Genomic DNA, 22,679 nt, shown 5'->3' with positions numbered 1-22,679 from the left:
AACCCTGGACGACTGTACTGCAAGGACTCGCTCAGGAGATTCCAGGAACGAAAAGCATCTTTCATCATCGAATAGTGGACTATTCGAAAAGTTGAAAAAATGGCGACGCAAAACCTGATGGAGAACAAGTATCATCCGGCGTGTGAGTGCGCCACGGGCAGAGTGTCCTTTAAGAGCTACGCTAGACTCTATGTTTAAAGATCATTTTAGAGGCCAGATGGTTGGCTTGATGCACAGGATCATCGATGCTGCGTGTGGTATGAAAAACGATTGTGCGCAGGATACCAAACGTGTGACAAATCTCAAAAATGAAATGGATGTCGTAAGAGGCCTGACAAAGTCATGGACTGATGTAACACCCATGTTTTTTAACGGCAAAGAGCCGAACGGCGTAATCCTCAGAAAAGTTCTGGATGTGTTGCGTGCATGTTCTGACGAATTCGAAATCACAGAGATACTCGCTATTTGTACTTTTGTAACGGATCTCTGTGTGTCACTGGTGTCAAAAAATGCAAAAACTGACGTTGGTGAATTAGTTGAAAGTCTGGTCAACTACATCCTAGAGCAAGACATGATAGCCTGCAGAGATTTTCTATTCTGGTTAGACCATCTGTAAATGTCATTATTGTTTTACTTTATGTACGTAATGCCGATCTATCATTTTCTTCACTACTTCAATGTATGAAAGTATAATGTTGAAATAAAAATTTCTGAATGAAAAAATGTCTGAGCTCGTAAAAATAGTATTATAATAGTATACATAATAATATTTAGAATAATAATATTTAGAATAATTAAAAATACTACATGATTTAAAAGATTAAATATTTAAATATTTAAATATTTGATTTCTGCATTTAAATGACTGTATTCCCGAGGTGGCAACCATTTCCAAGATGTGAATACCTGAAATTGTGTGGTGATTTTTCAATTTTTGAAATTGTGGTGTTGAACAAAATTTGATTTTGTTCTTAGCATCGTTTCCTGCATCATAGAGGGTATTTAATAAGTTTAATAAGATTATGTGTTCTGTCATGGACGACTAGACACTAGTCATGGGATGTCCAGCAGAGAGAAGGGCTTGAGTGGACACGCCCTGTGGTCACATTTTTACCCAATCCTTTTCACTTTTCACAATCCTGGCATGCGTCAGGAACTGGAACGCCTAGACACCTTTCAGAATTGGACTCTTGCTACATTAACTCCAGCCGAGCTTGCCAAAAGCGGTTTCTACTACCTTGGCCAGGGCGACAGAGTGGCTTGCTTCAGTTGTGGAGGCCAGCTTAGCAACTGGGAACCGGGAGATCGTGCAGTATCAGAGCACCAGAGGCATTACCCCAACTCCCGCTTCGTTCGAGGTGACCGTGCAGATAATGTACCTTTATCTGGTGGCTGCCTTTCCAATGTATCTAACTCGGCAAAGCAACAGTGTGAAGAAAGGTTGCTCACATTTGTCAACTGGCCCTCAAGAATAACTGTTCGACCAGACCAATTGGCTAAGGCTGGTTTTTACTATGTTGGTCGTAATGATGACGTGAAGTGCTTTTGTTGTGATGGTGGACTCAGATGTTGGGAGTCTGGTGATGATCCATGGGTAGAACATGCTAAGTGGTTTCCAAGATGTGAATACCTGTTGCAAGAAAAGGGCCAAGAGTTGGTTCATCAGATTCAAGCAAGATTTCCAAGACTATTTGAGCAGCTATTGACTAATGGAGACAGCGACTCAAGATAATTTGTTGATCCAGCTGTTGTACACCTGGGTCCTGGAGAAGACTGTTCAAAAGATGCAGTGATGATGAACAATCCTGTGGTGAAGCAAACCGTTGAAAGCAAAATTCTCGCAAGTGGAGAAAATTACAAAACCGTTCAAGAGTTGGTGTCTGATTTACTAAGTGCAGAAGATGAGAAGAGAGAGGAGGAGCGAGAAAGTAAGTTTCTTACTTTTCTTAAGAAACATCATCTTGCCATGTCACAGCAACTAAAAAGTGTGCAGAGCTTAATGGACCATCTTCTAGAGGAGAATGTCATCTCACAGAAAGAGTATGGCATTATTCGTAACTGCACTACAGTTAAGCAGCAGACAGGGCAGCTCATTGAGTTAGTCCTGTCGAAAGGAAATGCAGCAGCAGAGGTCTTCTGCAATTGGATTAAGAAGAATGATGTCTACCTGCTGAGAGAACTGATGGCGCAGACAAATGAAGCTGCATCACCGAGTCAAGATCTTTCAGACTTGCCTATGGAGGAACAGTTAAGAAGACTTCAAGAGGAGCGCACATGCAAAGTTTGCATGGATAAGGAAGTGAACATTGTCTTCATCCCCTGTGGTCACCTAGTTGTGTGCAAAGAATGTGCATCTTCTCTGCGCAAGTGCCCCATATGTAGAGGCTTGGTCAAAGGCGCTGTCCGTACTTTCCTATCATAAAGTGAAGATACTGATCATCATCCAAGTAACAACAGTTTTTGGATTTGCAAATTTACATTTAACTTGATGAATAAAAACAATGTAACCAAAAAAAAAAAAAAAAAAAAAAAAAAAATTGATACAACTTAGTCTAAATAAGAGCAACGTGGAGTCCTCGGATTTCTTAAAAACAACACATTGTGACACCATGTTGTATGGACAAAAGATCTATGATCTAAGATCTAAGACGCCTTACAGTTTTTCAACCATCTAAAGTTTTTGAACAGACATTGTTTAGTAGCAATTATACCTTAGGTTAAATTTAAGCAAAATCATTTACATCATATATAAGTCTTCTAAAAGATAAATAGAAGATATGATTTTAATAAAACTTTTATTGACATATATAAATATCTAATTTAAACTTTTAAGGTTATGCTTTTAAATGAATTTAGTATAAAACTCTGGATGTAGTATGCTCTGGAACGCAGACTAGATGTACTGTGACATTGTCCCCCCGAGACTCATCTGGTCTGTTACCCTATATCCTGAAGCTTCAGTTCACACTGTAGTTTATCTCTGAAGGATCTGGGGCTGTTTTGTTTATGACAACCTAAACTATTTGCTTTTTGGATTGTTTTTTATCATTGCATAAAGAACTACTTCACCTCTCTGGAAATGTAAGGTGTTTTTATTTATATATATTTATTTAGCTAAAACTTTGTTTACATTTTATTTCATTTTTGAAAATGTACAAATGTAGTTTTTCAACCATCTAAAGTTTTTGAACAGACATTGTTTAATAACCATTATACCTTAGGTTCAATTTAAACAAAATCATTACAGTAATCTTCTAAAAGGTAAACAGAAGATGCGTATGTATTCAAACTTTAAAGATTTTATTTAAACAGTCTTTTGTTTTTAAAAGATATCATTTAAACTTTTAAGATTATACTTCTTATAAATAAACTCAGCACCTGATATCCTGATCGCTGAATTTGTGTGACTCTCTCACAGACACAAACACACACACACACACACACACACACACACACACACACACACACACACACACACACACACACCCACCCTTTGGCTGATGCTTTTTGAAAGCCCCGCAGGTCAAACGCTGGTGTAAAGAGAGGCCAGAGGGCCCTGATTTCTAAACATGTAAGATGATTTTTTATTTTCGTTTTTTCATGAGCTGTATGTTTTTTTCTTCAACTCTCTAAACATTTAACTGATTGTTTCATAACCTGTATGTTTTTTCTTCAACTCTCTAAACATTTAACTGATTGTTTCATAACATGTAGGCCTATGTTTTTTCTTCAACTCTATAAAAATTTAACTGATTGCATTTTTTTTTTTTTTTTTTTTTTTTTTGTGAATCCATTTTATTTAAACTGGATAGTTCTACATTTATTTCAACTTTTTGTGTGAGGTTTTAGTAAGATCTTTATTTTATATTATTTATTTATAATCATTTATATTCTTTTAAAGAACAGAATGTTTTATGTAAGATGATTCAGTGAAAACTGCAAGAATTGGTTTCAGTAAGATGTTATTTTATATTATTGTATATTATATTATATTATTTGTGTGAAATATACATTATTTTATAAAATCTCTGTTTCTCACTATCACTGTGCTCTGGAATGTGGAGGAGCAGAAGGAGGGGGATGTCAGAATGTGGAGGGCGCGCGCACCACTCAGGCCGGAGCTGAGAGAGAGAGAACCAATATGTGATTTTATATTTAACACATTTTTTTTGTGAACCCATTCATAAACTTGATTAAGTCCCTAAACATTTAACTGATTGTAATTTTGTGACATCATTAATCACAGCGTCTGAACAGCACGTTTCAGATGTCAGAGGGGAATCCCATGACACACACAGATGGTCACATCTCCTCTGATGTCCACACACACACACACACACACACACACACACACACAGAGATGCGCGCTCTCCCTATGTTTTGAGACGGTGCTTTGAGAGACTCATTGCAATTTTTCTAACTCCATTTTATTTAAACTTTTGGTGTGAGGTTTTAGTAAGATCTTTATTTTATATTATTTATTTATTTTATAATCATTTATATTATTTTAAAAGAACTGAATGGTTTTTCAACATTTGTGTGTGAGATAAACTTCCACAGTTTATCCTTATCAGTTTCACATTACAGCCCGGATACGCTCAGGAATATGTAGGGAGGATAATCCTGTGATACCAACTTCAAAAACACACACTAACTGTCAATATCAAAAGGCTTCAATAGGCATCAAACAATCAGACTTTCTGTCAGATACCATGACATAATTATTTAACCACAGTGTCTTCAAAACCTTCTGTCAATATCAAAAGGTATCAAACTAGCTGTCATAGCCATGACATATTGTTATAACACTTTCTGTCCATATCAAAAGGCTTCAAAAGGCATCAAAACCCGAAACGAACTGTCAAAACACATGATCAAGGGTTAGGAGGGTCAATAGGTCAAAACTAGCTGTCAAAAAGACTTCAAAACCCCTTTGATCTCATCTGATCTTCTTTGATCCCTTTGATCCTATCCCAGCTAGCAAAAATTGTGCGGGCCGAAAGCGGCCCGATTAAGGCTAAAACAATCGGCCAATCCTCGGCATGAATCTAGGTCCGATTGCTCTGCGAGCGCTCGGTTTTAACGCGGCCCGATTAAGGCTAAAGACACTCGGCCGAGCGCTCGGTTTTAACGCGGCCCGATTGCGGAACCCAGAGTGAGAGGACGTAAGCTCGCCTCCAATCCCGTTCCTTATTTGAACTTTGAACTATGATTTCCATTCATATCAGGTTAATACTAAAATTGCTTAGCAGCCGTTATTTATGCAAGATAAACAAAGTAAAACAGCACAAGGAAGACAGGTTTCATGTTTAATGCATTTTTTATTGGACCACACTACAAAAATAGGATAAACACACTTTTTAATAACAGATTTGAATAGAATAGAAATAATATCACAGCATTAATGTAGAATCAAGGAGTTCAAATACCATTTTCCAATATCAACATTTTTAACTTTGAAACATTTAATTCTGGCCCACTGCATTTGAGTTGTCTACGCACACACACTTTTTAATAACAGATTTGAATTGAAAAGAATAGAATAGAACAGAATAGAATAGAAATAATATCACAGCATTAATGTAGAATCAAGGAGTTCAAATACCATTTTCCAATATCAACATTTTCACTTTGAAACATTTAATTCTGGCCCACTGTGTTTTTGAGTAGTCTACGCACACACTTTTTAATAACAGATTTGAATTGAAAAGAATAGAATAGAAATAATATCACAGCATTAATGTAGAATCAAGGAGTTCAAATACCATTTTCCAATATCAACATTTTTAACTTTGAAACATTTAATTCTGGCCCACCGCGATTTTTGAGTTGTCTACGTTGTCTGCCTGTTCGCCCTCTTTGGCTTCGGCCACCATCCCTATCAGAGGCTAGCCACAGCCACCTGGTGATGAGCAGCTCTGTTTCCTCTTCTGTAGAATCTTTGGTCAGGGCATTCCGGCAGACTGCATCTGAGAAAAACACAAGATAGAATAGGGCAGCATGACCACGTGATGTTACTCAGCAACCACCAAAACTTAATTTGGATGCAGGGCTCTACACTTACATTTCTTTTTAATGTAAAAAGTTTAGGAGCACAGTCAAAAATTTAGGAGCACCTTCTGATCAATGACAAATTAACCTACCCATTAAAAGGCGATATTTGATAAAATGACTTGCCGGGGCTTTTTTTTTTTTTAAAGCACATATTCTTAACTAAATCACAGCCTTTGTGATTTCATGATAGCACTATGCTATATTATGATTGTAAATGATTTTAAATAGATCGCGTAGCCTTAGAAAACGGTGTAATAATGTTATTCATGGATTCTCGTCTGTGGAATGCGCCACTTCCGGTATTTTGCCGGTTACTCAACACGGGTAAATTGCAATTGAGGATTTTTTTTAAATCGAGTGCTAGACTTTAATCGAGGAATCGTTGCAGCTCTAGTTTCAATGGAGGGTGCACCCATAGAACCTGATCAGGTCAGTCGCACTGGTGCTCCTAAATACTTTGTCACCGTCACAGCCAGTAAATAAATAAATAAATAAATAAATAAATAAATAAATAAATAAATAAATAAATAGGTTGCACTGTAGAGCCCTGGGATGTCACCACAGTGCAGTTATCCAGCACTGACACTCACCCAGAACCACACTTTTAATGAGTCTCGCCAGCGAAGTGTTCATTGCTCTTTTCAGGACCCACCCCACAGTGTCTTTAAGAGTCATGCCTCCAACCATTCCAAGGAGAACAGTCTGAAACAAAGACATGTAACTCGTTAGTTATTTAAGGAATATAGCATGAGTGAGAGTGGGGACTGACTTTTAGGAATGATCTGATTAATGCATAATTTAACTCACCAAATTCTTCTTCTCCTCTGGATTCTTTAACGTCTCCTCCAAACATTGTAGCTCCTCAATAGTTGAAAGTAGGAGCCCAAAATGTGTTGGGTCTGGCGTGAAGTCTGGAACTGCTGGAGATTTGTAGGAGCTGCATCAGGATGAGCAACTGCTGCTCTCTGATAGAATCAAGCTGGATGAGGATCTCCTTAGCAATTGCTGTAAGACACAAGAAAAAGCAGGCATAACAGATTAGTAGCAAAACATTGTACGTAGATCAGAGTAAACCGAGAGAGATCACTTTGTAGAATTCCTACCTGTAGGCACAGCCTCCTGAGAAGACCTGTCTTTTGTCTCTTCCATGGTGTTGCTTTCCATGGTTGTGTTGACATTTCTGCCTTTATAACTGAGGGGATTATAATCAGAGGAAGGTTAAGTTTAAAATAAAAATGTTGAATGTAATATATTTTTCTCCTGGTCTTTATTTTAAATAGGTCATAAAAAATATCAATATTATCGACTGATATGAAACGCTTACATCATGATACAGTTTTCAGTCATATCGCCCAGCCCTAGGGTAGCTAATAAACTTTTCAAACCTGTCTGTACAGACCGCATTTAGCCAAAGGTAATGTTGATGTTAGCTATAAAGTGCGATTTCAGTTTGCGCCATAAAAGTACAACTAGAGGCCAATTCACACCGCAGACAAACGCCAGCAAACACCAACAAAAAAAAGTCACCAACAAAAGTTGGTCGTTGTATACAGAATGTTATGAAAAATAAGTGTCATGTTCACACTGCCCCAACAGACACCGACAAACTCAAGCACCCACGGAAAAACACGAGATATTCATTCATTTTAACCAATACAAGTAAAAGATTGCAGCTTTCAGACACAACTTTCTTCTCGTTTTATATTGTTAAATGTCGAGAGTGCATCTGTTACAGGCCCCTGTGCAAAAGGCCATTAAATGCACTTCACGACGTCATACACAGCGTTCACAAAATGGCGGACGGTCTGCACATAGATCTTCACAACCCAGAACATTAATACACAAAATATTTGCAGCATGAACATATGTTGTACCTGTAAAACCAGGAGCAAACGTGTCAGCGTAATCATAATCCCCAGCAACTGTGAGGTCGCCGGCGCAGGCGCAGCTGCTCCTCTACCGTTATAAGAGTCCTCAGTTCATTTTCATAATAAGAGTCCCGATCTCACTCAGCAACAGACATGACCCAGCTTTCAGCAGACCAAAGTCCCACATCATTCCTCTATTTACATAAGTAAAATAAATATTTTCTTACAGGATCAAAATGTGCACATACTTTAGGACAAAACGTGTTTGTTGGCGTTTGTCTGTGCGGTATGAATTGGCCTTAAGCCAGCTAACATTTGTTCCACTTTATTTTCTTCCACAGATCAAAGACTGTGCTCGTAAATATTATTCACGTAAATTGCATTAAATAAAAATGGTGTCTAGCCTAGCAACTAATTCTTTGCCAACTAGCAGAACGAAAATATGAGCTGCTAGCGCAAAAACAGCGCAGCTAACGTTAGTCAATGTTAGCTTCGTTCGCGCCATAAAAGCTTTCATATTACCCCCATTTGCACTACTTTACTCAGTCAAAAAATTTATATTGTTGTCCTAATTAATAGAATTCGAGTTCTGAATTCTTTCTTTTCGTTTCATCTAGGGAAGCACTGTCAAATGAACATGAACAAAGTTTAAACGGATCGATAATAATCAACATTTAATCAGCAACAGTTCGAAATATGTAGGTCGACGTAACTCGATTGAAACTATGCTCGGCGTGAAATGTTGATGCTTTTTAAGGAAATTGAACACAACTTACCTCAAGTTCACTGTAATGGCGCAGGATCGAAAAGGGATGATTTTAAGTCAGGCGTTGAGTTTTATCTCACCGAAAGTTGTGCACACGTCTTGCGTGCTGACGCTCGCTGCAGCAACTGTTGAAATCGGCTTCATACCGGTAAACGCATCTGAGCCGAGCGCCCAGAGTTTAACCGTCACTGCTGGTAAACATTTGAAATAGCCAGTAAAATGAATTTTAGACACAATTTTAGTGTTAATTTTAGACTACCCAACTACTCAGCCGATGCGCGACTGCAATCACCGTGACTGTGCGAGTGATGTCAAGCGGCCATGCATTTTTAAAATACACGTAAAGAATCTTCATGACAACTAAATATTTTTGCTATGGTTATAAATATTAAAAATTGCTCTGTGCAAAATGACTCTATTATTATTATTATTATTTACCGCAGATATTTTGTTTTGGACAACGACATTCGACGAGTATAACATCCTAAGATACAGTCAGGAATTTACGTCAATTTTAAAATAATTTTTATGTTAATTATTGCTACATTAAAACCATCCTTGATTTAACTAAGCCGAGTCATTTCCAGAAGTTGTCCAGATCATACAGCAGAGCCGAGTTACCAGTTACGGTGAACATGAATCGGCCCAGTGCTTTACAGCCGTAACAAAAATGCATGTGCCAGAGCGAGCTGCGGGCCACAATCGGCCCGGTTAACACACGCCGATGCCGAGTCTGAGCCGCAGGCGCCGCAGGGCAGCCGAGCTCGGGCCGATTATACATGCTATCTGGGATGCCAAAAGGGGCAGGTACCTGTCACCGGAAGGGGCGGGGCACCTGTCAATCAACCATTTTTTGACAGGTGGTCCATCATATCAACTACTCATCTATTATCTTAAGTCTTGTTAGAAAACCAACAACAACAAAAAAAAAAAAAACTGTTCTTGAATTAAAAAAATAAATAAAATGATTGTATGAAATAGGAAGCTCATATAGAAGGTGCATTAGCTCAACAGGTAGCCTCAAGCTACATGACACAATATCATTTATTAATATTACACTGTAAATGATTTCTGTTGTTTTCACAGCATTATACTGTTTTTCTCAACAGTTTCTTGCTGTATAACCTATGTACAGTATGTTATTGTAGATTTTGTTGCTTTCACAGTATTATTTTGTATTTTCAACAGTTATGTACTGTGCACACAGTTGACAGTATGTTACTGTAGATTTTCAATGCATTCTGGGAAATTATTAGTTACTGTAAATCTAAATACAGCAGTGCAAATTGACCGTGAAAAACACCACTTCACAATTCCACAAGTAAAATTGCTAGCCTACTAACGTTATCCTTACATAAAACATTTTCAGGACTGGGTGACCATTAACAGTCTTAATTTCTGTCAGTGGGGGGTGCATGAGAGCGCATTTGAATGAGTTTTTCTGTTGTGTCAGTGCATCGATAGACCTGTCGTTTCTGCCGACCTGGAACTTCGTCAGATATGGTAAGTAATAAATCTTAATATTTGTATGCATGGATTCTAGCTAATAACTTTAAAATGATTTAGAGATTATGACCAGGATTTAGATATTTAATTTAATTTATTCTCAACATTTTACTATAAGCTGTGTACAATATGATAGGCTACTCTAGGTTTCAATGTAGTTTGGGACATTGGTGTTACTGTAAATTTAAATAGGCTACAGTAGGCTAGTACGAAATGGCCGCGAAAAATAACCACAAGCTGCCGTTTTATGAATAACTCTTCAGTTCCCTGAGTAACGTTGAGAGCGCAGGCCTTTGCAGGCCTCCTCTGTGTCTGTCGGCGAAGTTTTCGCCATAAATATCTGGTTAGTGATGAATCTTTATATTTGTTTTATGCAAACTAAATAGTAGCAGGTTAATGTTAGTTTAGAAGAACTGCCCGCGGCTTATGTTCTATAACGCCTGTAACGCGGATTTCCTCATGTTGATAGCTAGCCTACTTGATTATTAAATGTCATTTTATAAACATAGATTGCATATGTAGCCTCTTATAAGGTCAGAATGATCTAATAATTGTGTTATTTACCATTTTAAGTCGATGGAAGCGTCTGCGCGTTCATTATTTTATATATCACAACCGTTGGGAATTAAAAAACGATTACCTTTTTAAGTTGAGCCAATTCAAAAAAAATTGTCTCAATGTCTGAAGTTGAGTGAACAAAAAAATCCTAAAGGAAATTGGTACTAAGTAATAATATGTTAAGACTGGAAACTACAATAACTTTGCCCAAGTCAAAAACTGAAAACAGTGAGTCAATGTTAACAAAACATTTATTCAGAAGCATGTTGAAGGCAAATAAAAATGTCATTTCAATTAGCTGTCATCATGACAAGAATTTTCTTTTTTTATTCAAAGGAATATATTACCCCAAAATCATAATTATTTACTTTTTTCTGTCTCAAACTCATAGGACACAAAGACATGCAGCTGTAATTTGTATTTTCTGAAGTAATACAGTTTTGGGAGAAACAATAAACTAACAATTCTTTTTAAATCTAGATATCCGATTGTATTCAGAAGACATGGATTAAATCATATGTGTTACATTTATATAAAACATGGTTTATATCTTTATGTTCTAGAGAAGAAATGAAGCCATAAAAAGACTATGCACTAAATAAGAGTACAAACTGGAACAAATAAATGCTCAATCTTATATCCATATGGATTGCAGCTACTTGAACAATAATTTGTTGAAGGACCGGACTCTTGCTGAGCACTTTAAGTCAAGACCAATAAACAATTTTTTATTTAGTCAAAAGTGTATTTTATGTATTTTAATTGTTTAGGACAGTTCAAATTGAGGGCATAAATCAAGCCAAAGATGAGAGTAACAGCTGTGGCAAAGTTCTTGCACATTATCTAGCCCAATCTGCTCTTATAGTACTACAGAGAGGCACCTTATAATTGGGCTGGAGTGGAACAGTTGCAACATCATCTTCAATGATAGTTAAGATCCTCATCTTCTCCCCTTGTGAATGTCTTCTGGCTCTGTGTCCTGCAGTAGAAAATAAATTGACATAACTTTTTTTTTTTTTTTTATTACGTTACACCACAGAGTGACCCTAAACATGTGCTCATGTACGTTCACTTGAAAAGTAAAGGTGGTCATGTTTTTAAGCTTGTTCAAATTCAGCCATAGAACTAAAACTGATAAACAGAATACATCTCCCAATTTCCTGCACCTGTGCTGTTAGATGCCATATCAGTATTAAAGGGATAGTTTACCCAAAAATGAAAATTAGCCCATGATTTACTCACCCTCAAGTCTGCCACTATATCACTGCCCTTATAAAGCTTGGAAGAGCCAGGAATCGTTTTAATATAACTCCAAATGTATTTGTCTGAAAGAAGAATGCCATATACACCTAATGACTTCAGGGTGAGTAAATCATGGGCTAATTTTCATTTTTGGGTGAACTATTCCTTTAATATAGTTACACGTGGCACAACGTCATGGGGATCTGGTGAACAGGTGAAATTATATCAAGTGTGAGTGTATATGCTGGTGACACACATCTTCTTACCAGGCAAGTCTTCAGGATGTTTCCTGACTTTTCCCTCATAAACAAAGGTAGAGCTCTGAGAGTTGTAGCCTTTCTTTGACCAAGCACATTGTAGTTTCTGTGTCTGAAAGACAGAAAACAAATATGGAACAAGCTATGCATGTTATATCCAAAGAGAAGCATGGGAATTACCTTGAAAAGGAGATGGCAAAATTCAGCCTTTAACCAGAGAGATATGACCACATGCAAAATAATTACCTGATGATTAAGTTGGTCTAGGAGGATCTTCATCTCATCATATACGCTCCACCACTTGTTTTGTACAATTAGATGTGTATTCATCTAACTAACAGAAAAAGGTGCTCTTCTGATTAGTTTGTGTAAACCTGTAATACTCAGCACAGACCCTGAAAAAAAAAAAAAAACATTGTTAAAACAGTAAGAATTAAGTGTAGGCCTACACGTTAATTCAGTTCTACTAACTAAAAATGATAAACTCACCTGATCTTTCAAAAACAAAGGCCACTGTTTTAGCACATCAGAGGTTCTTGTTGCTGTACTGATGTTCTTTAGTCTAAAAGGGACAAATACAACATAACAAAGATTCATATTAAACAAACAAAAAAAACAGTTACAGTAGGTTAATTTACATATAGTAAAAATACTACAGAAATGGAATAATCAAATGTGAAAAAAAATTAATTCATTTTTTCCTTAAAAATACAAAAGTTATTAAAGAGCAGTGAGCGATTTTGTCTTTCGTTGATTAACAGGAAGGACACTGACAGCGGCAGATAACATATTTTCACTTTAAACATTATTTAATATACAAAGCAAACATGCGTATTTTTAACATAACATTTGTTTAGCATATATAGGCCTATATTTTTTCCCCTCTAAATTGTATTATATTGAATTATATTGCACTACTGTAGAATGCCTGAGCCTCAACCTAAGCATGTACAAATTGTCACTGACATTTGTATATAGGCCTATATAACAAATAAACTTGAAATTGAATTTAAATTGAATAGACTACTGTCACTTTAAGAGCTATTGCACAGATTTAATACTGAAACATCTGGATTTTACAACATTGTTTGTTCACTTAAGACATAGCCGACTGTATTTACATCTATTTTTTACAGTCTATGATTTACATGAATACTACACACACAGAGGGTTTTTTGAAATAATTGTGTGTATTTCACTATTAATTAGCAATAAGCCGTGAAAGATAACTGAATTCGCACTCACATTCTGTCTGAGATAAACAGCTCTCTTCTGTCTCAATCAGCGCAAGCACCAGATTTGAGTCTTTTTTAACGACTTACTGCGCTTAACATTTTAAACTTCGTGCACGTTCTTGTCTTTTCTCATTCAAGCATGTTTCCTCACTTTAACGTTAGGTGTCAATAGTTAGGCCTAAGTAAGTTAGCCATGTGCTACGCGGATAATCTCTAACAATAGACACTTATCGTCTCCACAGAAAATATCTTTTAACATAATACTATATTTTACCAACAGATATGTCTGCAATCAATGTAGCTTATTTTCATTCATAAAGCAAAATAAAACTTACCTCAGAGATGAATCCAGTCCCTTCGATAGCGTGGTTGAAGGAGGAAACCCCGTGTAACGTACATAGAGACAGACTGCGCATGCGCGATGGTGGGAAGTTAAACGTTCCAGCGCAGAAATCAAAACATTAAGTTTTCTCAACTTATTTTTTTGTGTTCATTGGACAAATAGTACTAAACATGCAGTTAAATAGTTTTTATAAGTTAACTCAACATTGCGCTCAAACATTTGCCCACTCAACTTATAATCTTAAGGTGAGTAAACAATTTGCAAGTTGGATTTTTTACAGTGTGACCAGCTCGAAAGCAGTGAGTTTCTACTCTAACTTCCTTCAGATCAACCCTAACACCCAGTGCAACCACATAAAGTGATTTCACGTTAGCAAATGTTAACAGACGCATTTGAATGACATTAACTACCTAACTTATAATATCTGCAAATGTATTAACTTTAATTAAATTTACCAACCATGTGGCGTTCACTAAGTTAACATTGCATATCTTTTTGTGCAGCATCGGGTGCAGTATAGTTTTTATTAGGGATGGGGATCGAGACCCGGTTCTGAAAGGACCCAAACTTTCTCTAAAATCAATAAGGTCCGAGCTTATCGGATACTGCTATCAATGTTTCTAATGATGGCACCGAAACGCGGTATTAAACGGGCCTGGGACTGTTTATTATCAGGCTGCAGCTTCCGCCTCCATTCTGTCGCGCACACAGCGCCCTGCAGAGACGCAGACACCGCTTCATCGCTGTGGAGACGGGGAAGTTAAGTTAGCTCCAAACTGCTCAATTTGCCGACAGCTACGCTCCTTATGTGCAATAAAACCTTCGCGAGTAAAAAGACAATACTTTATCAGTACACCTGTGTGTAGTAGTAGTAGTAGTAGTAGCCTTTATTGTCACTTAGTCACAAGTACCAGCGAAATTAGCCATCAACCTGTCCATACAAACATACATACAATATGACAAGGGGGTAGACAGAACAGGAAGACAGAGAATTTAGGGAAAAAAAAAATACAGCATAACATGAGGAGAAGTGAGGAGAAAAAAAAAAAGGCAACCCCCAGACTATGCTCCTGTAGGAGTACAGTTTGGGAACAGTAAAAAAACACCTCAGCAACATAAGCACATAATCAGTACACAACATGAACACACAAGACTTGCAACAGGGGAGGGGAGTGGGGGATGGAGGTAACCCAGCACAGGCAAGCAGCCATCCGGTCCTGCAGCCATTCAGGCGCTGGTCACAGACCCGCCTGTCAGACTGGTGGTACAAAGCGTCGAAGGCGAGGGATGGGGGGTTGGGGGGGGGGGGGGGGGGGGTGATTGCATATCTGTATACATGTAAGAGTTTGTGTATGTGTAGGCCTGGAGAGTCGCTACGCCTGGCATCCTAATCTAGGTGCCTCAGTCCGCAGGATGTCATAGCGATACACAGCAATTGCCATGGAGTCAGGTCCCAGACAGAGTCAACAATCAGCAGGTGTCTGTGGGGTGTGGGGGAAGGAACGCAAGAGCGTCTCGCTGCAGTGCTCTTCTGGAGGAGTTGTTGTTCCAGCAGCAGCCAAGGCCAAGGCCAGTGCTGGTTGAGGGGGGCCGAAAGTAGATAAGATTGGGGTTGTTTGGTCTTGGTACGAGTAGCCACATTCCAATTTACACAGCTCCTGGTCCATTTTGGTCTCCGAAACGATCCATTTGCCTTTGCAAAGCTGTGAGCTTCTCCATGATGTTATCCATATTGTGGTTCATAGTCACAGTCTGAGTGCTGACAGCTCTGCCCACTGCTTCAATCATGACGGGCAGCCTTGTGGGGCTTTGGACAGCTGTCACCGTCTTCTTAATTCCTCGATAAACCAGGGCAATGCCTAATCCAAACAGCAGAAAACCTGTTATCATGGTTCCGAATAGTCAAGTCAAGTCAAGTCATCTTCATTTATATAGCGCTTTTAACAACGTAGATTGTTTCAAAGCAGCTTCACAGAGATAAGCGTATAATTTAAGGTAACAGAGATTGTTTTGGCTTTATAGCAGAGTTAAGTTATTTTCCATCTAAAGTTAGTTTTGATTGATTTGCTTCCGTCGCAACGATCATTTGTTATTAAATTAGGGGCCGCTAAGACGACACCATTCCCTCTACACAGACTTTAAACGCGAACCTGTGAGAAACGCTGATGGCGTTCACATGCGCATTTAGAATGGGTTCTATAGTTATGTGCGTTTGAAAATACGCAGGTTTGGAATTCCCTACAAGCCAAGCCTAAACAAAGTACTTGTCTTTCCTTATAAATTTTGATAAAGAATTTTATTTTATTTTGTTGCTTTGGGGTAGGAACGCGAAACGAATTTCCCGACAACGCCTTATCTGTAGAGTGGTAGAGGGATCCTCCATAGGGAGAGACTAGTTGGCACTTCAGCACTGCGTTGTCATCGGTCGAGGCGAAGGTCCTTCATCAGATCTGGATACGGCCTGGATCCGGCAGGCTGCAGGAAAACCTCAGGATAAACACAGACACTAAAATTAGCGTAGATGCCATTCTTCTCATGATGTAACGAGTACATCAGGATTTTTGGGAAGTGTTCCCGGTTCCGGCTGACCTAATCTATGCAGCCTAACATTAAATTATAGAAGTCTATAATGTATTATGTGAATGCTAGGCCAAAGAGATGTGTCTTTAATCTGGCTTTGAACTGACAGAGTGTGTCTGCTTCCCGGACAATGGTAGGAAGACTGTTCCAGAGTTTTGGTGCTAAATAGGAGAAGGATCTACCGCCAGCAGTCGATTTTGATATTCTAGGTATTATCAACTGGCCGGAATTTTGAGATCGCAATAGACGTGACGGACTATAATGCGTTAAGAGCTCGCTCAAGTACTGCGGAGCTAAACCATTTAGTGCTTTGTAAGTAATCAGCAATATTTTAAAATTTATGCGATGTTTAATAGGGAGCCAATGCAGTTTTGACAGAACCGGGCTAATATGGTTCTGTCAAATAGGTATAATAGGTAGAATAGGTAGATATCTTCAATGTCCTCCACGGAAAGAGCCGCCAGACACACAACCTGCCACTTCTCCCACGCATCCATCGTGTAGCCAGCTGCGAACGTTCCGGCAGGGCAGTTAGGTTCCCCCGAACCCAAGCTTCTCGTCGAGAAGATGGTGTCAATTGCGTTGAGAGACCAGTTGATCAAATCCATAATTTCTTAGTTTGGAGAGCAGTGCGGAGAGAGTCTCTCAAAGTACAAGACCGTAGACTAGACGAGACGAGAGCAGCAAAGCAGGGGAGATAAGGGAGAGGAGGGGAAGAAAATGCGACCGCCTTCGTTGAGAGCCAAAGAGAGAATGTAAGGTAAACATGTAGAAAGGATTAATTATCTCTGTCCCCAGTCTCTCATCCTGTATGTTATTTACAAGCACAGCTAACGCTAGCTTGCCAATTAGCCAAACGTTAAAAACAGTCTAAATAGAAAGCTGTCTGTAGTCTTAAAAACTCAGCTGCTGGCTGAGACAAACCAGCCGCTTAGTTCTACCTGGTAACATTACCTGCAGCCAGTGAATAACAGCAGAGAGGAGGAGGAAGAGGAGGGACTGATACAGACTGATTTCTAAATGTCACTCAGCATTGTTGTTACATCTTTGGTTGAAGCAGAGGAGGAAGCAGGATCCACGTGCAGTAGTCTTTTATTAAATAACCTCAAAACTTCACATATACAAGCACAAACTTGGGTGGCCATGGCGGTGAGGACCCTTTGGGTGGCCACGGCGGAGAGGACCCTTCGGGTGGCCAAGGCGGAGAAGACCCTTCGGGTGGCCATGACGGTGAGGACCCTTCGGGTGGCCACGGCGGAGAAGACCCTTCGGCTGGCCATGGCGGTGAGGACCCTTTGGGTGGCCACGGCGGAGAGGACCCTTCGGGTGGCCAAGGCGGAGAAGACCCTTCGGGTGACCACGGCGGTGAGGACCCTTCGGGTGGCCACGGCGGAGAAGACCCTTCGGGTGGCCATGGCGGTGAGGACCCTTCGGGTGGCCACGGCGGAGAGGACGCTTCGGGTGGCCAAGGCGGAGAAGACCCTTCGGGTGGCCATGGCGGTGAGGACCCTTCGGGTGGCCACGGCGGAGAGGACCCTTCGGGTGGCCACGGCGGAGAGGACGCTTCGGGTGGCCAAGGCGGAGAAGACCCTTCGGGTGGCCATGGCGGTGAGGACCCTTCGGGTGGCCACGGCGAAGAGGACCCTTCGGGTGGCCATGGCGGTGAAGGCTTATTGCCCCCCCCCCCCCCCCCAATTTTCTTGGGGAGGTTAACGGACTTAGGCTCCGGGTAGGAGGAGTCCAGTGGCGAAGGCGTGTCAGGGCTGGATGAGGTCTGCGACGAGGGCAGGTCAGGACTGGACAGGACCAGCGATGAAGAGGGCTTTGATCTGGGCAGGACCAGCGATGAAGAGGGCTCTGAGCTGGACGGGACCAGCGGTGAAGAGGGCTCTGAGCTGGACGGGACCAGCGGCGAAGAGGGCTCTGAGCTGGACGGGACCAGCGGCGAAGGAAACTCTGGGCTGGACGGGATCAGCGACGAAGGAAACTCTGGGCTGGACGGAACCAGCGGCGAAGGAAGCTCTGGCTCGGGGGGCATGACGCTCTCAGGCTCGGCGGGCATGACGCTCTCAGTCACAGGCATGACGCTCTCAGTCGCAGGCTCGGCGGGCATGACGCTCTCAGTCGCAGGCTCGGTGGGCATGACGTTCTCAGTCGCAGGCTCGGCGGGACTGGCGTGAAGTGCAGGCTCGGCGGGACTGGCGTGAAGTGCAGGCTCGGCAGGACTGGCGTGAAGTGCAGGCTCGGCAGGACTGGCGTGAAGTGCAGGCTCGGCAGGACTGGCGTGAAGTGCAGGCTCGGCAGGACTGGCGTGAAGTGCAGGCTCGGCAGGACTGGCGTGAACCGGACTGGCGTGAACCGTCTCTGGATCAGCAGAAATGACGTGAACCATCTTTGGATCGGCAGAAGTGTTGTGAACCATCTCTGGATCGGCAGAAGTGACGTGAACCATCTCTGGATCAGCAGAAATGACGTGAACCATCTCTGGATCGGCAGAAGTGACGTGAACAGTCTCTGGATCGGCAGAAGTGACGTGAACAGTCTCTGGATCGGCAGAAGTGACGTGAAGCTCTGGCTCGGCAGGACTGATGTGAAGTAGCTCAGGCACTGCAGGGCTGACATGAAGAGGCTGAGGCTCAGCAGAGCTGACGTGAAGAGGCTCAGGTTCGGCAGCGGCCATAACAGGATCTGGCGTGGATGCACTGGCGAGCGATGTGAGCACTGGAGTTGCCAATATTAAAGTGGGCATGATGTGAATTGGCTCAGTGTTTGGTAATACTGTGAGCTTGCGTGGCTCCTCATTTGTAAAGCCCACAGTAACTGATGAACCGCTCCAAAAAAGGGCAAAGTTAATAAATCCAGCAAGCGAGCTTCGAGGACCATCATTAACAAGTTTTGACTGGTAATGTTTATTGAGCCCATAACAATAAAAGTCAATGAGTGCGTAATCTGGAAAGTCGATGAGGTGTGAAAGGTCTAGGAAATCTCGGGTGTGGTCCTCGAGTGGTCGGTTACCTTGACGGAGCTGAAGGATGCGTACTGCTGGATCCATTGTGAGGTCAGTTCTTCTGTTACATCTTTGGTTGAAGCAGAGGAGGAAGCAGGATCCACGTGCAGTAGTCTTTTATTAAATAACCTCAAAACTTCACATATACAAGCGCAAACTCAGGACTGAGACTCGGGGAACAGAACAACCGCAATGGTGCAACAATAAACAAGAACTGACAAAGACTGAACTAAACACAGGGCTTAAATATACAGACAGACAAGCTAAACAAGATAACAAGGGGCGTGACTAATCAGAAACACCTGTGGAGACTAATCAACATAACGGGGGAACTGATGAACACGGGACAGGACAGAGGAACACAGATATAAATCATTACAATTGTGATGTCAGATATTAAGTGACTTTGCTGTTGTAAACATTAATGTGCTGCTCTAGAAACAACATTTAGCTGTATTTAAAACATTAAAGTCTAATCCTATAATTAATTTAAAAACAACCAGGCAGCTAATACTTCAATATATGTTTATTTATTGCAAGTCATATGTCATCTCAATATATAACAATGTTATTGCACATTGAATATTTTCCTCATAGCGTGCAGGCCTACCTCATGCCCCTTGGGTCTGGTCTTACCAAATAACTGTCACCAAATAATAATAAAGTATTGATAGTGGAATCGATAAAGACTCTGATCGTTAAGCAGTCTCATTAAGGGTATCATTATCAATAAAAATTAACGATCCCCATCCCTAGTTATTATTATTTCCTACCATTCTTTTATAAATGTCTGGTCTCATCTTTTGAATCACAGCCGAGGTTTCAAGACTGTTTGGCCCATACGCACATGGAGGGAGAAGGTTGACAATTCGGCGATCCACTGCTGTACCCGTACAACTTCACTCATACACCCATTTATTCTGTTGTCTTGACGATAAAAACGTGGAGTTAGTCCCCAATCGATGTGTTAAACAGAGGCTAGCTGCTGCAGGGTTAGGGGAGAAACGTCTTACATTTCAAGGTAAATAAGACATCATGACTACAATGTAGACTCTGTTTAAGTGGATGTCTTTATAATGTATATGAATTTATGATTACAAAAAAAGTCACCTTGAAAACATGAATTACTTTTTATGTGAGAAATTTCAGTTGTTAGTTATAGTATGCCTTCTCTTTTCAGGTATTCAGACAAATCCAGAGGAGTTCAGAGAATTCCTTTTAGCGGCATATCCTAAGCTCAGACAGGGGGGTGGATTTGAACTGCTAAAAATATCTGGAACAACTCAGAGTCGTGAACTGGTCCTCATCCCCTATCCCCTATCCCAATGATGGCTACCATGTCCGATATCTAAAGGAACCACAAACTCAAGATTGGTCATGCAACAATTTTTATCTGACCACTTCAGAGGAATCTGAATATGGATCCTTTAAGTTTCTACTACTGTTCTCTTCTTAAAAATGTAGACTATGAATGACGGTCACATTATTATTATTATTTTTTTGTGGAATTTTAAAATGATCTCTCCTACAGATATGTGGACCAGAATGCAGCAGTGAGCTGGTTGGGCCAGTCCAGAAATGTGTGACTTGTGGAGAAGAATTCTCTTTTCAAGTATTAAGGCTCATAGTGATGAATGCATGAGGTACGTATCAATTTATGCATATTACATGTGTAGCCAGACATCAGACAAGGGGCACGAGGTCCACCATCAGCCAACAGTTGAAGAGCATCGTGTGTGTTTGTGTGTGGATGTTGAATCAACATTGTAGTGCAAAATGTATAACAAAAGAAGAGGGCAAATGTTATGACAAACAGCATCTATGTGATGTTTTAAATATGAGCCCATAAGTTTCTCTTTGTATTCCAAAATGTCAAAAGCCCAAATGTGGAGGTCTGCATATCCTGAATATTGTTCAATTTAAAGGTCCAGTGTGTAACAATTAAAAGGCTTTATTTACAGAACATGGCAGAAATAGAATAAAATCATCATAACTATGTTTTCATCCGTGTGCGATCACCTGAAAATATGTTACCTTAGAATGACCCTTTGTTTCGAAAAGAAAACGCAGTAGTGTGGCTGGGGCCTAAATGGATGTTAAAACACTGACAGACAATTATGTGGCGGTGGCGCAATGGATAAGACTATGCCTTTGGCGTGAGAGACCGTTCAATCCCCCACTGTGACCCATCCACCATTGTGTCCCTGAGCAAAACACTTAAAGGAGAAGTCCGGTCAATTTTAACATTGAGCTCATTTTTTTGTCAATTTGGAGTGCTGTCAATACAGAGAACAACGACAAAAATCTGTGTTGCCTACACCGTGTTATCCTCTTTTTAAAATTTGCACCCTGTTGACTTCAATGGGGCAATATTTAAACCTGCTTTTAGCCTCTTAACATCCTTGATGTGTCATTACAAGTGCACAGGTCATGTGAGTGATTCCTTCAGAGTGAACACGAGTGAATCTGACTGCAGTAGATGTGAAAGAAATGGATAAAAATGATGTTATTTAAGCCAGCGCAAATACCTGTATTTACATCCTGTTTTCGGTTGAAGTCCAAAGTAGTCGATTGTCGAGTTCACGCGCTTAGTAGGGGTGTGCATTGGCACTGCCCTCACGATTCGATTCGATTACGATTCACCAGGTAACGATTCGATTCAATTCGATTCTACGATGCATTGCGATGCATCAAAATTCTGCACACAACAAGGCAAATTTTTCATCAGTCATGAGGCAATACAAGCAGTCAGATATTGAACAACAGATTTTATTGGCTGCTATGTGTGTATTATCACTCTCCTGTATCTTTGACATAAATGTCATTAAATAAAATAAAATTTAATGGTACAGGGTATTGGATATGGCATTTTCAAAACTGAAAACTGAAAAAGAAAACATAAATCACTGCTTTCAGTGCTTTGAATGAGAAATGTTTCTCTTCTCTCTGCTTTAGAACCATTTGAAATTAAATAGAGCAATAATAACAGCCAATACTTTTTCCAGCAGTGAACATAAGTGTTTTTTTAAACTAACTTAAGTTAGTTGTATTGCCAACGTGCTTGATTTTAGTGTGGCAGGTTTTACACACCGCGTAAGGCCGGCAACACACTGGCTGCGTGGCGTGTCCGTTTTTTTCGGCTCCCATGTCAACAGGTAGAGCTTGCACACTGCCTGCGTGACACACGCGTCTCAGGCGCGGCATGAGCCGCGCGGAAAACACGTGCATGCTAGAAATAGAACCGACGCCTATTTTTCACGCGA

General features: G+C 40.4%; 1 protein-coding gene, 1 long non-coding RNA gene and 1 pseudogene across 3 annotated transcripts in view; 2 read left to right on the top strand and 1 right to left on the bottom strand.

Annotated features, from left to right (window-relative positions):
* The window catches only part of LOC307154181 (uncharacterized protein), a 139,823-nt gene that overhangs the window by 105,482 nt on the left and 11,662 nt on the right, over positions 1-22,679 (top strand). The gene's annotated exons all lie outside the window — the stretch shown is intronic.
* Positions 1,061-2,422, top strand: LOC307154182 (baculoviral IAP repeat-containing protein 2-like; annotated as a pseudogene). The gene has a single exon. The product of its transcript is annotated as a baculoviral IAP repeat-containing protein 2-like (transcript).
* LOC307154185 lies at positions 12,598-13,889 on the bottom strand. The gene is made up of 3 exons (XR_013820296.1): positions 13,822-13,889; positions 12,741-12,813; positions 12,598-12,646 (listed from the first exon to the last, which is right to left on the bottom strand). It is a non-coding gene; the product is annotated as an uncharacterized lncRNA (long non-coding RNA).

Source organism: Squalius cephalus (genome assembly GCF_949319135.1).
Source record: "Squalius cephalus genome assembly, contig: scaffold_57, whole genome shotgun sequence".
NCBI lineage: Eukaryota > Metazoa > Chordata > Actinopteri > Cypriniformes > Leuciscidae > Squalius > Squalius cephalus.
Note: the sequence above shows the minus strand (reverse complement) of the source record. Positions and strands in the feature narration are given on the sequence as shown.